At 41.5% G+C, this 13,375-nt stretch overlaps 1 long non-coding RNA gene across 1 annotated transcript in view; it reads right to left on the bottom strand.

Moving 5' to 3' along the window:
• Positions 1 to 12,103: 12,103 nt before the first annotated feature.
• The window catches only part of LOC109291504, an 11,413-nt gene continuing 10,141 nt past the window's right edge, over positions 12,104 to 13,375 (bottom strand). Inside the window, exon 3 of the long non-coding RNA XR_002095872.1 lies at positions 12,104 to 12,134. This is a non-coding gene — a long non-coding RNA (uncharacterized LOC109291504). The remainder of the gene's footprint in view (positions 12,135 to 13,375) is intronic.

Genomic DNA, 13,375 nt, shown 5'->3' with positions numbered 1-13,375 from the left:
TCCAAGGGGAAATATGAAAAAAATTAAAAAAAAAAAAAAAAAAAAAGGAGGTCAAAGAAAGTATAACAGAGAAGACCTTCCTAACTGTGCCTTTCTACAGTTTGCAAAATAGGCTGGGTTTCACATTACCTTTTTTGTTATTTAATAGAGTACATATTTAATAAAGTACATTCAGTATTTAAGATCAGCTATGAGATTGAGGATTTTTTTAAGAGTAGCATTTAACCAATTATGTAGTGAAAGTTAAATATATAGCAATGTAACCTACATGGCCTGAAAGGGAAAATCTTGTACAAATTTGGTACATGTGCTATTTAAAAAAAATGTACTTAATATACTGCAATAGCTTGTGCAGGGCTTTTGGTGATGTAAATTATTAGCTCAGAATAACAAGTTCCTGCTCAGCTTCTTGGCTAGAATTCATCTACCTGTATTTAAATTAATTTTGAATGTAGGACCCACAGCATTATTATCACACTTGAGGACATTCAATAGGAGTGACAATGCTGTAGGAGTCAATTTTATGCTAATATTTTTATACATTATTTTAAAGAAATAAAGCATCTTTATCTCCTCCCTCTATGTCCTTTATAAATCTACCACAGTATTACTTCAATTCATCTGGCTTTCTGTTACTTAAATTGGTATCAACCCATGTGTCGAGAAAAAAAATCAAAGTCTTTGGTCTCAGGTGCTGATGGCAACAGGTCAAAGGCCATGCTAATGTAACAAGCCCAATAATTAAAGTCTCGCACCATTACCCCTCACCAGCCCAAACTTAAAGCGCATGCGTTAATCATGCATAGCTGGGCTAGCATAAAACCTGAGCAGACAAAGAAAACCCATTTGTAGTCATGATTGGCGACCTATTAATTATTCATACCTGGCGTGCAGCAATAGGCCACCCTGCCAACTATAACTTTGAAAAAGTTTCCGCCCAAAGCGGAGAACTCCATGCACACCCAGGAGACAGTCAGTGAACTGGCCATTTGCAGACATCTCCCCACCATCGATTCTCTTCCCAGCATACCCCACCTTTGCTAGCACAACTATCGTCCTCATCAAAAGCTCTTGGCGGTCCATCGACCACAGTAGCTTACGTGAATTGCTCAAAACCTGTACCAAGCAAGTTCCTAATCTACGCTGCAATTGCTAGGTAGCGTAAGTAAAATAAACTTTCTTAGTAACCAGTACGCTTCAGCCGCCTGACTCCTACTCGCCGTTAGTACCCACCTGTCCGATCACCGACCCCACCCGCTCCAAGCCGGTCGTGCCGACCCAGGCTCGTGGGTCAAAGGGTGCATCGGTCTGTGGGTGCGACACCATGGAGGCCAACATTTTGGCAGGCATGCCACAAATTGGCTCTGCACCTTTCTCAAGTACAACTCGGATCCCCTTCCCCTGACCAATCTGCTGCTCTTCTTTCTGCTTCTCGCCTTTTCTGCTGCTATGCTAACTTCCCTTCCCTGGTTTGGCACTTGCTATGCACACAGGCTACCCATGCCATTTGTGGCACGTTTGCTGAAGTTTGACTATCCCTGGGATAAATACAAAAAGTACCAAGATTATGTGCATCACATTTATCTCAGAAACCCGCCAGAAGGATCCACAAAAGTGCTTAATCTTTTAGGGTAAGGGTGGCCAACATGGGCCACAAGTGCTATAAGGGTTATGAGCAGCCTCTGTGTGTGGCACATGGAAGATCAAGGAGGGGACAGGAAGGAGAAAGAAGAGCAGAAGATGAAGCAGGAGACACAGGACAGGAAGCAGAAAGCAGAACAGCAGATTGGGCAAGGAGCACAGAGTAGGGAACAGAAAGCAGAGCAACAGATCAGGCAGAGAAAGGGGTCTGGAGCAACATTCAGGGAGGATGTGAGGCAAATTTGTTGCATGTCTGCCAAAAAGGTTGGCCCCCAGTGTTTTCAGGGTGGGTTTTTCAAAAATGACATCCCATTCATTACAGTGATTCTGAATGACAGCTGCTGGTCGCTGAGAAATTTTTGTCAGCTTGGTCCCATTGTAATAGAACAATACATGGGAGCTTTCCAAATAGCAATAGTATTAAAATTTTCTCCTAGAGCAGATTAATCTATTATTTTTCTTCCAGTAGCACCCACAATGCATTAAAACTGTTTATAAATGCATGAAGACTTTGTCCCAGTCTTAATTTCTGAAATACCATAATTTTACTTTTATCTTTAGATGGTTCATGAACAGTTGCGTCTTTTCAACTGACTGAGAATAAACTATCTGGAGCAACTTATGTTTAATCACTACATAAAGGGAATGTGCCACTGAATGACCTAAACAAAGTATTTATGTTGTGGAGGGAAATAATAATCATTAGCTTTTTGTACAGGACTTTTTTTCTATAGATGCCAAAAGTGTTTTAGAAAGGAAAGGAAAGTATCTATAATCCACCTTTTACAGATGAGAGAAACTAAAGCTCAGAGAGATAAATGGAGTTGTCAAGGTCACCTAATGGGTCAGCTGCAGAGCTAGCAGTCTTCTAAATCTCAGTCCAGTATCCTATTAACTGGGCCACACTGCCTTGCTTCTGGTATACTATTTAAATACTATAAAAATATTTGGGTCTTTATCACTGCCTGCATAGCTCACACACTTCTGTATATGGAAGAGGGGGAATAATCACTTCCAAGCAGCATCTGTCTTTCTCCTAGACAGCATGCTGACTATCCATAAATGAAAGGAGTAAAGAAAATAAAGGGAGAATCTGAGTAAATGTTCATCATTCCTTCACTACATGTACCTTGGTAATTAGGATAGTGGATGATAATTGCCCCAGCAAGATGCAAATAGGAACCAAATTGTGAAGGTAAAACAGATGGTGAAGAGAGATGTGCCTTGGAGGTACAGGGCTTCAACATGGATGGCTCTAGTTTGTCATTAATTCCATATATTCATGTGACTCCTGGACTTGTTTCCACTGGAAAGTTCAAGCAATGTAAAATGAAGTAAGATAATGGTGTATAGTTATATGAGCATAAATTGCTGTGGCCAGGTACAGACATTACACTTTTACCATTATAAGTGATCCAAAACTGGTCTATACACATAACAGAACAGAAATTTGGAACACAACTCTGGTCTATTCCCACACCAGGGCTAGGGGCAGATGTTCAAAAAACCTGAGCCTGAATTGATTCAGTTGTTGCAGGTAAGTCCAACCTGGCTAGGCTAAATCACTTTGTAACCCAGACAGACATCCCGGAAATGCCAGCACATGCTTGCAGTGGCTCAGGTTAGAAGCTAGGGGGCACTAGAGCAGCCCTCCCTTTCCTTTTGCAGGGAGCTGAGGGGTGTGTGGCCAGGCCCCCCTCAGGACACTGTGATTAGGGAGGGGTTCCCCACCTTGGTAGCAGCATTTAACAGCTCTGTTATCAGCATTTAACACCCCATCAGAAAACAAAGCCTCACTCATTACAAGCTCTTCTTAAACAGTTTTTTGCAAAGTAAGGAATGATAGGAAATTACCGCCTGAGCTGTTGATTACCTCCAAAAAGCCCTAAGTGGACACTGCCTTATCTGCCTTACACAGCATTAGCTAGCATACCACATGCTGGCTACAGTCCATGCTGTGAGAGAGATGAATCTCTGCTTAAGCAGCAAGTGGTGAGATGGGGGGGAAGGGGGCATGGGGATGAGCAGAGGGGTGAGGCCAGCTGTGCTGTGAAGCAGAGAGCCCTGCCCAGCCCAGCGAGCATGCTGGGATGCTGGGGGTGTCTGGTGTAGCTAAAACCAGCAGAGGGTCTGAGGCAGACATTGAATAAACCGGTTTGACACAAATCAGTTAAGTCTGATACTACATTCAACCAGATTTATCTCAAGCTGGGTTCAGCCATTTTCAATCTGGTTTATGTGCACTGAACATCTTTTCTGTTACAGGTTTAAACCAGTTTCTGATCACTTAAATGGGTTTTTGTGTAATGCCTGTTACTAGCCCAGAAATCTGGCACACTTAAGCTGGGTAAAGACGTTCAAAAAGCCCAAGACAGAATTGAGCCGATTTGCACAGTTTTCTGTATGTGGCACAGTTTAGATTGGTACTGGTTTAAAAATGGCAGAACAGAATCTAAGATTTGCCCCTCCCCTCTCACCACCCCAAAAGGCAAATGTGGGTTTTCTTTGCTACCGGTCTAAACTATATCACTTACAGAAAGCTGCATAACTTAGATTCTGCCTCGGGCTTTTTGAATGCCTGTGCCTAGCCTGTGTGGATACTTACTCTGTTATAAGAACTTTATTTGATTTAGCTTATGGAAACAGTTTAAGACAAGATAAGAAAAGCTATCTTTACTCTAGAGTAAGTGTATCCACATGGAGGAGTTATACTGGTGTAAGTATAATGGTTTTAGCTTTTTAGTATAATTATACCAAATAGAGCTTGGAAGTCTTATGTTGACAAGACCTTAGAATTGCATGACAGACCCAAAGGAAATACCAGGAAAAAACTTTTGTGAATAGTTCCTTTTGAAGCATCCTACTCTTGCAGGATTTTTCATGGAAGAAGGTGATGACCGCTCACTGGTTCTTGTCATATTTGAGATTATTCAGTAACATTCTTTCTTATTCTTTAACATAAAATCATGTTGTTTTTGTTTGAAACATTTTTTTACTAACAATATAGAAATATTAGCCATGTATTTTATAAATATAAGGCAGGTATTGTATTGGTACAGAGTAAACATGATTTATAAAATGCTATTTTAATACACAGGACTGTTAAATGACAGAAAATGGTACATCCTTCTTTAAACAGAGAAGCAATTAACCAGAATATTTTGTTACTGATAATATCTAGTGTTGTACCATTCCTGTTTTTATTTTACGGTTGCATATTTTTTGTAGAATGTAATATTTTGAATATAAAATATGTTGCAATATGCTTGCATGTTTAAAAATATAAGAGTAATATAGCTAATATTCAAAGGCATTCTTAACCCTTGTATGAATGGGCATAACTCCATTAATGTTGCATAAAGCTGGAATGTAGTTATTTAGTATTTTTTCTTGTTTGTTTTTTATTACTGCAAAATTTGCAAATCCAACGTATGGTATTTCCATTGTACATTGTAGTGTAATGTATTGTAACAGAGAAGTTAGATGGGGCATCTTTACATGTGCTGTGGGGTGGAGGCATGGGGGGGCGGTTTAATTACAGCAGCTCCAAGAGCCACTGTAATTAAAGCACCTGCAGTGACACATGTATTCAGCCTCTTGTACTTCAAAATGGCAGCATGGGCACTTTAACTAAAGCTCATTCAATGAGCTTTAGTTAAAGCTCCCCCATTGCCATTTTGAAGTGTGGAGACGCTGAATATATGTGACATGGATGCTGGTGGAGCGTGCTAATTAGCATGCGTTGGACCAGCTGTTCAGCATGTGTATAGGTGCCCATGGTTTCAAATGCTCCCAGCTTCCTTGTTCTGCATGCTGTGGGTTTTGTACACCATGTAACTTCTTTCACATGTTAGCTCCAAAAATATTTTGAGGAATAAACAGGTCAAACATCCATGTAAATTAGATAAATTTTAATATCTGGGGATTTTGAATTTCCTTGGGCATCTTATACCTGACTCTGTCTAATATTATCATCTTCGATACTGTCAGAAATCTAATTGAACACATACTCATTTTTATTATACTGTGGCTATTTGTGTTTAATTATGGAGTGAAGTTCGTCTGTTTTGAATGCTTACCACATTGTCAAACAAGTCACATGTACAGCTGAAAAAAACCACTGAAACGTGTATTTGCCAAGATTAAAAATTTATCTTGAAAAGTAGGCTTGCAAAAATTGTATGCGACTGCCACAGAAATATGCATTCCAGCTGGGGGAGAAAAGGCAAATATAAGTATAACCCATAAAGAATAGTTTTGTATGTGCATTTTTATGATTCATATGACTGTTTGCATATAAGAACTGCAGCCAGAAAATGTTTGAACAATCTTTTCATTTGAAAAGCATAGAATCTGCAATTTAGAGACAGTATGTTGCTGTTCCTCTTCTATGTTACCATATTTGATTAATATTGTTTGATTTCTCAATGGCCAAATGCTGTAATTAGTATTTAGGTCTCTTTTTATAACGTTGGGTTTTTTGGGATTTTTTTTGCAAGAGGTAAGAGAGAAATGTTTCTTTAAAAAAAATAAAGGGCCTGATCCAAATCCCATTAAAATCAATGGAAAAATATCCATTAACTTCAATGGTATTTGGATCCAGCCCAAAGTACACTCACAAGTTCATATTCAGAGAACAGAACACAGGCCAAGAGTTTTGGAAGGGACTATTGACTTTGGGTACCATCACTGAGACGCTTCTTAGGATCCCGGACTTCATGATGTTCTGAGCACCCATCTTTTGTCGACTAGAGCCCCTTTATTGTATCTCAGTTTTTGGTGCCCCAAACCACTAGTCACTCTCAAAAATCTTGCTTAGAAGCCATTTTATTGTTTTTGGTTATGACAAGTATCTTATAAAATTGGGTCTCTAGACATGACAGGTCATCCTTTTTGCATTATTAAAGTGTTTTTTTTTTTTCAAAACCAAAATATCGGAAATTTTCTATGGTGCTTTCCTATAGAAATATTTGTAGTTTGTAGATAAGAAATAATAAAGTATCTTATATAGGGCAGGTTTAAACAGATGTTCATATACAGTAAGAGGAAAAAAAGGTAAAACTTTCCTTCCACGCAGATGTCTGTCTTGAATTTCTCACCGTTTTTGCAGACAGTTTGGCTGGCTTCCAACATACATCGTTGCCTGTCTGGTATGAAAAATGCCATCTGTGGTGTATGGAAGTGCTTTTTAAAAAGTGGACTGCTAATTATACTCCAGGCAGGTGTTACTAAAGTGAAGTCAGGTGTCAAGCATGGTATAACCTTGGAATTGCCTAAAATTACCATGTTCTGTTGGGAAAGTACAGCGTACCAGAACACTAAATGGAATTTTAACATAGGCAAGAGTAGAGATTTTCAGGACTGAGATGACTTGTACAGCAGTGCACATTGTGGTGACACTCAAAAACTTTAATAAAGCTAAAGCACGTGGGTTGAATCAAATGTTTAAATTTCCCAAAACAAAACCTTTCTTGGTACTTACACCCGTAAATTCAGTTCCCTTGAATACATGCTGTAACCTTAGGAAGAAGGCTACAATGTAGAACTCTGGCCACTCTTCTACTATGAAAGAACAGCTTTACTTTGATAAAGAACTTCTGCTTATGTTTTCAATATCAGCTTTCACCTCTAACTTTCTTAGCATATTGTGATAATGAGTTGTACACAAAGCATTGGCATGCAGCATTATTGAGATGATTTCCTTTCTGGCTGAGCCAGAGTCCTGTTAAAAGTTAATTTAGACTCTTGAGAGACTTCGGAGGGAAGGATTAAAGTCCCAACAACAGCACAGAGACAACCTTAATGAGGCTGAAGTCAGGATCTACTGAAATTGAAGCCAGACTTGTTAAGGATGAACTTAGAAAAGCCTCAATGAAATATCAAATAAAAAAGTGGTTGAGAAAATGCTTTACCTCTTTATCTCTAAATTTTATACCTATTAAATGTCCCAGTCCTGCAAACACTTGCACGTATGATTATTCCCACTGAGTTCAGTAAAAGCAGGATTATAGTTGTACACAATAGAAAAATGGCTAGGGAAATCAATTCAAATTATTGGTGCAGCTATGTTAGAAGGTATCCATGGATGATATCAATCAGTAACTGGTTAAGTCAGTGAATATACTACATACTATTTATTCATTCTAAATGAAGGAGAAATTAAATGTCCCCTTGTTTTAAACCATAGCTGAAAGAACAGAAACTAGGGCCCAAAGCCTAGCATGGAAAAACCTAAACATGAGCTAAGGCATGGTGTGTGTCTTTGTACGTGAGAGGTAAAGCAGCAGAATCCAGGAAAAGCCAGAGCAAGCCATAGTGGCTTTGAGAGGGAGAAGAGGCAGAACAACTCCGGGCACTGAACTACCTGGAAGGCAGGCTTATTAACTGTGAACAATATAACTAAACTGCATCCTGCTGTTTATTTCTACTAGCTTTGTCTGCATAGGAGTCTGTGCTTCTATCGCTATGCCAGCATAGCGATGGAAGCTGTGAAGACACTACTTATGCTGACAGAAGGGAGTTTTTTGCCAGTGAAGTTACACCACCTCTTTGTATGACCTAAGCTAAGCCAACAAAAGCTTTTTTTGTTGGCATAGTGCTGCAGGGAATCGGGACTTTGTACAGACTTTGTGTACATTCTTTGTGAAAAAACAGGAGCGCCCCGAGGACCATGCCTGACTTACATAAACATTTTTTTTTCCTAAAAGAAACAATCTGTCAAGGCCCTAAGTATTGGCTAAATGCTTGGGTCAAGAGGCAATACTCTTAAGAACATTAACAATATAAATAATAATAATATACTTGCTTTAAAAAATATCCCTCCACTACCCTTATTTTAGAGGATGGCTTGAGCTACAAATCCTTTAAATTGAAAGCAACTGTGAGGCCCAATCTATACAAAGTGTCACACCAGCTTAACTCTCTTTGAGTGAACAGTTTTGGATGGGTTTAAAACTAAGGCCATGTCTAGACATGCATGATACTTTAAAGTGGGCTCAGTGCTTTTGCACTGCTTTAATGGTGTTGCTGTTTGCCTGGCTCGGTAGTGTATTGCGCATTAATTCCAGCCGCTGTAGGAAATTCAGCGGCGTAATGCGCCTTAAAATGACTCAGGGCGCAGCAAACTAAAACTCCTTTGAGGAGTTTTAATTTGCTGCTCCTACAGCTGTGGAGCAAAGCACTGGGCTCCATACAGCTCTGCAGGAAGCCCCGCAGGCAGCCTGACAGCAGCAGGGGAAAGCAGCTCTGCCGGAGAAAAGCGGTGAACCTGATACTTTTTTTTTGTCCCCCCCCTCCCCAGCCAGAGCCTGCCTGAGCTACATGGGGGCCCGGTGCTTCCCTCCATGGCCGTGGTGCCCCCAGGACTGCCCGAGTCAGTTGCCTGTAGGTGGGTGCTGCCTGGGGGGGTCCACCACAGATGCAGAGGGAAGCACCACCCCCTCTCTCACAGCCCAGGGACCACTCCACCTGCTGACAGCTCGCCCTCCTCTCCCTGCCACCAGAGAGGCAGGTAAGTCAGCAGGGTGTGTGCATGACACGGGGGTTTAATCAGCCCTAATATGAAACAGTGTTTTTAAAACCCACGTTTTCAATTTAGGGCCCCCATTTTGCCTACACACACCCTACGTTGCTACCAACTGATGTTGAAACTGAGTTAGTGAAACAAATATGTCTGCCTTGTATAAACAAGCATTTGGTGACACTTATGGTATACAAAATAAAAGAACAAAAAACTGACAAAAATGGAAAACTACAGATTTTTTTGAGAGCAATGGGATAGAAAATTGAAAATATTTAGAAATATTCAAAAATCAATTTCTACTGTAGAAAACAAAAACATCCATTAAAATCTGGAATGAAACAAGTGAGCATCTCAGTGAATTACATGGACAAGGCTTTCCAGGACTCTGGGTAAACGTAGCAGCAAGAAATTTAGAATTGTCCTTAATATCTTTTCTTTCCTTTATGTCTGATTCTTTCCCATATGCAATAATTCCAGTATGGCTTTTAAAGAATGGAATGTTATAATTTTCAAGCTTCTTGTGTCATTCTTACTTACCAGTTATTATATTGATCCTTGAAAATTTAATTAAAGACATGTTTAGGCAGGCATGTAGTGACTTTGCGACTATATTATTTGGTTTTCTAGTGCAAAAATGTTTCTTCTTGTCACTAAGATATAGTGGATTATTGCAGCTTTATTATTTAAACACACAAGATGGAGGGAAAACCAGGACCCAAAAGAAAAGCAAATTGCTTCCAACAAGCGAAGAGCATACAACAACATATTCAAGAAAATCACGTGTTTAAAAAAAAAATGTTACCCTTTAGGCTATCATGCACATCAAGTTGTCACTTTAGAAATTTTTTTGGACACACATGAATTTGGAGGGAGCTCTGAGAGGTGTAAAGTAGCAGCTATACTAAAAGATTGTTGTCTAAAACAGTAGGTGGTAATATCATGTTAAATGTGATTTAAGAATTAATTTTGTATGCTATATCTTAACATCCTATTGACCCTTCAAGAGATTAGCTGTTGGCATAGGTAATATATGCCATGAATATTAGGAAAGCACCATATATAGTGTCAAAAGGCAAATTCAGTTCTCAAATATCGGCACTGCAGCAAAGAAACAGGAATACATACAGTAATTATATTAAGCACATATAAACTACTATCCAAAAGAATCCCAATTATGCAACCTGGTCCTACAAATGCTGTGGCCAGCACTGCCATGCTGTTTTTTTCTGGGGCAAAATGTATCAAGCTGTTTCACAATTCACAGCAAGACAACATACATTTAAAAAGAGCATATTCACTGAGGATGCAAATTGCCAGTGTGAGGGCCTCACTCAGTGTTGAAAAATAGGTCTCAGTAGCTATTTGAAAAATGTCGGGTCCTAATAGCCTCCGGTCTAGGTTCAAGCAATTCATTTTTGACAAATCTGCTGGATCGGTCACCTATGTGAGGACTGAATTCTTGAATCCAGGGCCTTGGTCTAACCAGCCTAGCTATGTAACTCAACTCACCACCCCACAGCTGTTCCTAATGGTTTCATGAGGCCTCCATTAGCAGCTGAATTTCTGCCTGCATCCTGACACCTGAGTTGCTGTGTCTTGCCAGCTGATCTCACACACTTCACCTGTATAAATCCAGGGAGAGGAACAGGAGGTATTTGGGCAGTTGGGCTCTTCCTGATTTTAGAGTGCATCTCTGATAGCTCTGTCTGCTTTCTATTTAATTTATTTCCTAACTTGGCTTGCTTGCATCTGCTTGAGCTCCTGGTTTCCTGATTCAGCTTGCTTGTGGATTCTCCTTTTCATTTGACCTTCCAGTTTCCTGACTTGGCTTGCTAATAGACTTCACATACCTTTCAATCTCTTGGTTTTCTGACCTGACTTGTCCTTAGACTTGGTGTGCCCTGACTTGAGATATACCCCCCCATATAATAACCTTGATTTCCAGTTGGCCCCCAGGCCTGGCTACCTCTGTCCTGGCACTGACAATCTGTGAGATGCTGATGCAGAGTACCTTCCAGTAGGTGTCTTGCTTGGGACTGCTGCAGCTGTTTCTTGTCTCTGCTGCAGCCTTGTTTGGTCTCTGAAACCAGCCTAGACTTGGCTTCTAGAGTAAGGGGTACCCTGAGATTCTTCCCACTCTGAGACCGCAGTCTTTCAGTCGATGACCCCTCCTAGTTTTCCATGGCCCTGATCCAAGGACGTAGCATCCAATTCCACTTCACCAGCAAAGAGGCTGCCTGGATTGATTAGAGACAAAAATCATAGGCTGCTGGGACTCCTGCTCCACGAAGAGATTTATCAGGAGCTTCATGGTCTGTCTTACTCTCTAACCCCACCCTTCTTTATGGCTTCTATATGCAGGCATACTTGAAATACAGCTACATGCCTAGCTTGGTCCATACGTGACATAAGCAGATCTACACGGTGATCTTAATGAAACAAGCTATTACGTGCCTCTTCATTACCACTGCTACTTTCCTTTCTGAGGAGGCAACCAATTCAGCTAACATTTCCCTGCTCTTCCCTCCCCCCCACCCATTAACCTTGCCATACCCTTTGCTCCTGACTGAGGCTGTGACATTGGGACTTCTGATATTGTAAGTGTATTGATATTGGAAGGTAAGACAAGTAAAATATATTTATTATTTTATTCTTCAGACTTAAATTTCTAATTTCTAGCTAGCCAGCCATCCTCTCAACTTTTTCCCATTCAAGCCAGGTTTTTTGCATATAGTAAGGCATGCTATATGGTCTTCATGTGATGTTAACCTATGGCGGGCTGCCTGGGTTGAGGGCATTACTATTCATGGCGGTATCATCCCTTTGTACTGCATTGAACGTTTGCTGCTCTGCCAAATATGGGAGCTTCAAGGAGGCTTAGAGAGGAGTTGTTTGCTTAAACTACTTATTTCTTATGATTTGGACCTTTTTCTACATTTCACAGGCTGCTGGCAGTGCGAACAGTGCAGTACTTCTCCATGTGAAAAACAAGCACATCCAAAATATTTGTTTTTAACCACAAGAGCAAACCCTTCCAGATATGCCATGATGATTCTTAACAAAATACTATTGGCCTGCTCTGTCATTTAGTGTAAAAACCAACCTGCTGCAGTACTAGTTTCTGAAGTGACTACCTAGTCCCAGAAAGCAGGGTTATGATGGGGATCTCTATTAATGCTTTTCACTGAGAGTGGAAGGAAACTGTACAGCCAAATGTGAGTTGAGATAGTTAATAAGGTGCAAAAATGTTCTGCCATTCATTTCCGCTGGATACTTCCTGCTGCGTTCTGTCAAAGGAGAAGGGAATCCAGATCCCAGTCTTCAGCCAAATGGGGAAGGGGGAGTTTGTTCTACCAGATCTCAGGCTCTCTCTGCAGTAAATCTGCTGCATATGCAAAGGAGGGCTAGGAGTGCCTCTGTGGCAATGTTGCTCCAAGATGTTTTAAAGATGGCCTGCCTTGTGAATTCTTGACCCTATTTCTCGTCACTGTTGCTGTTCAGCTGTGCTTGCCTATTAATTAAGATGTTCAGTGGGGTGGCAGAGAGGTGTTTAATCCCTGCCCACAGTTCACTGGTACTCCTGGTGGGTTTACATAATGTTACCATATTTCCAGTTTCAAAAAAGAGGTTACCTATCGGGGGGAGGGTAATACAATTGTGTGCGGGGGAAGTGATATGCCTGTGCCCTGCCCCTCACTCCCAAGTCACAGCCCCTTCAGCTGTGCTGCTGCCCCTCACTCCCAACCAACAGTACCCTGCCCCCTGGACCATGTGATGCCCCTCACTCCTGACCCGCAGCCCCCTAGCACTGCCTGTGCCCCATGCTTCTGACCCACAGGCCCCCCCCCAGCCCTGCCAATGCCCCTCACTCCTAACCTATGACTCCCTGCCCCCTCCCAGCTCTTCTGGTGCCTCTTACTCCTAACCCACAACCCCCTGCTTCCCCCCAGCCCTTCAGCTTCTCTCCGCTGGCCCTGGTGCTACTGGGCCATCCACACAGCAACCTGCTGGCCCCAAAAGCCACCCCCCCTTCCACCTTCCCTTGCTGGAGGGGCAGGCACCTCTCCTGCCCTGCTGCAGCCCCGGCACCCAGACAGCTTCCCCCAGTGCTGGCAGGCACCTTCCCACACTCATATCCATCCCCTCCACACACTTCTGCCACTTGCATGCGCACAGTTGCACACCCCCCGACTGTCCCCAAGCCCTGACCCA

This window comes from Gavialis gangeticus, unplaced genomic scaffold, assembly GCF_001723915.1.
Source record: "Gavialis gangeticus isolate Ggan-Ray unplaced genomic scaffold, GavGan_comp1, whole genome shotgun sequence".
Lineage (NCBI taxonomy): Eukaryota > Metazoa > Chordata > Crocodylia > Gavialidae > Gavialis > Gavialis gangeticus.
The sequence above is the reverse complement of the archived record's forward strand: the minus strand, read 5'-3'. Positions and strand labels throughout refer to the sequence as shown.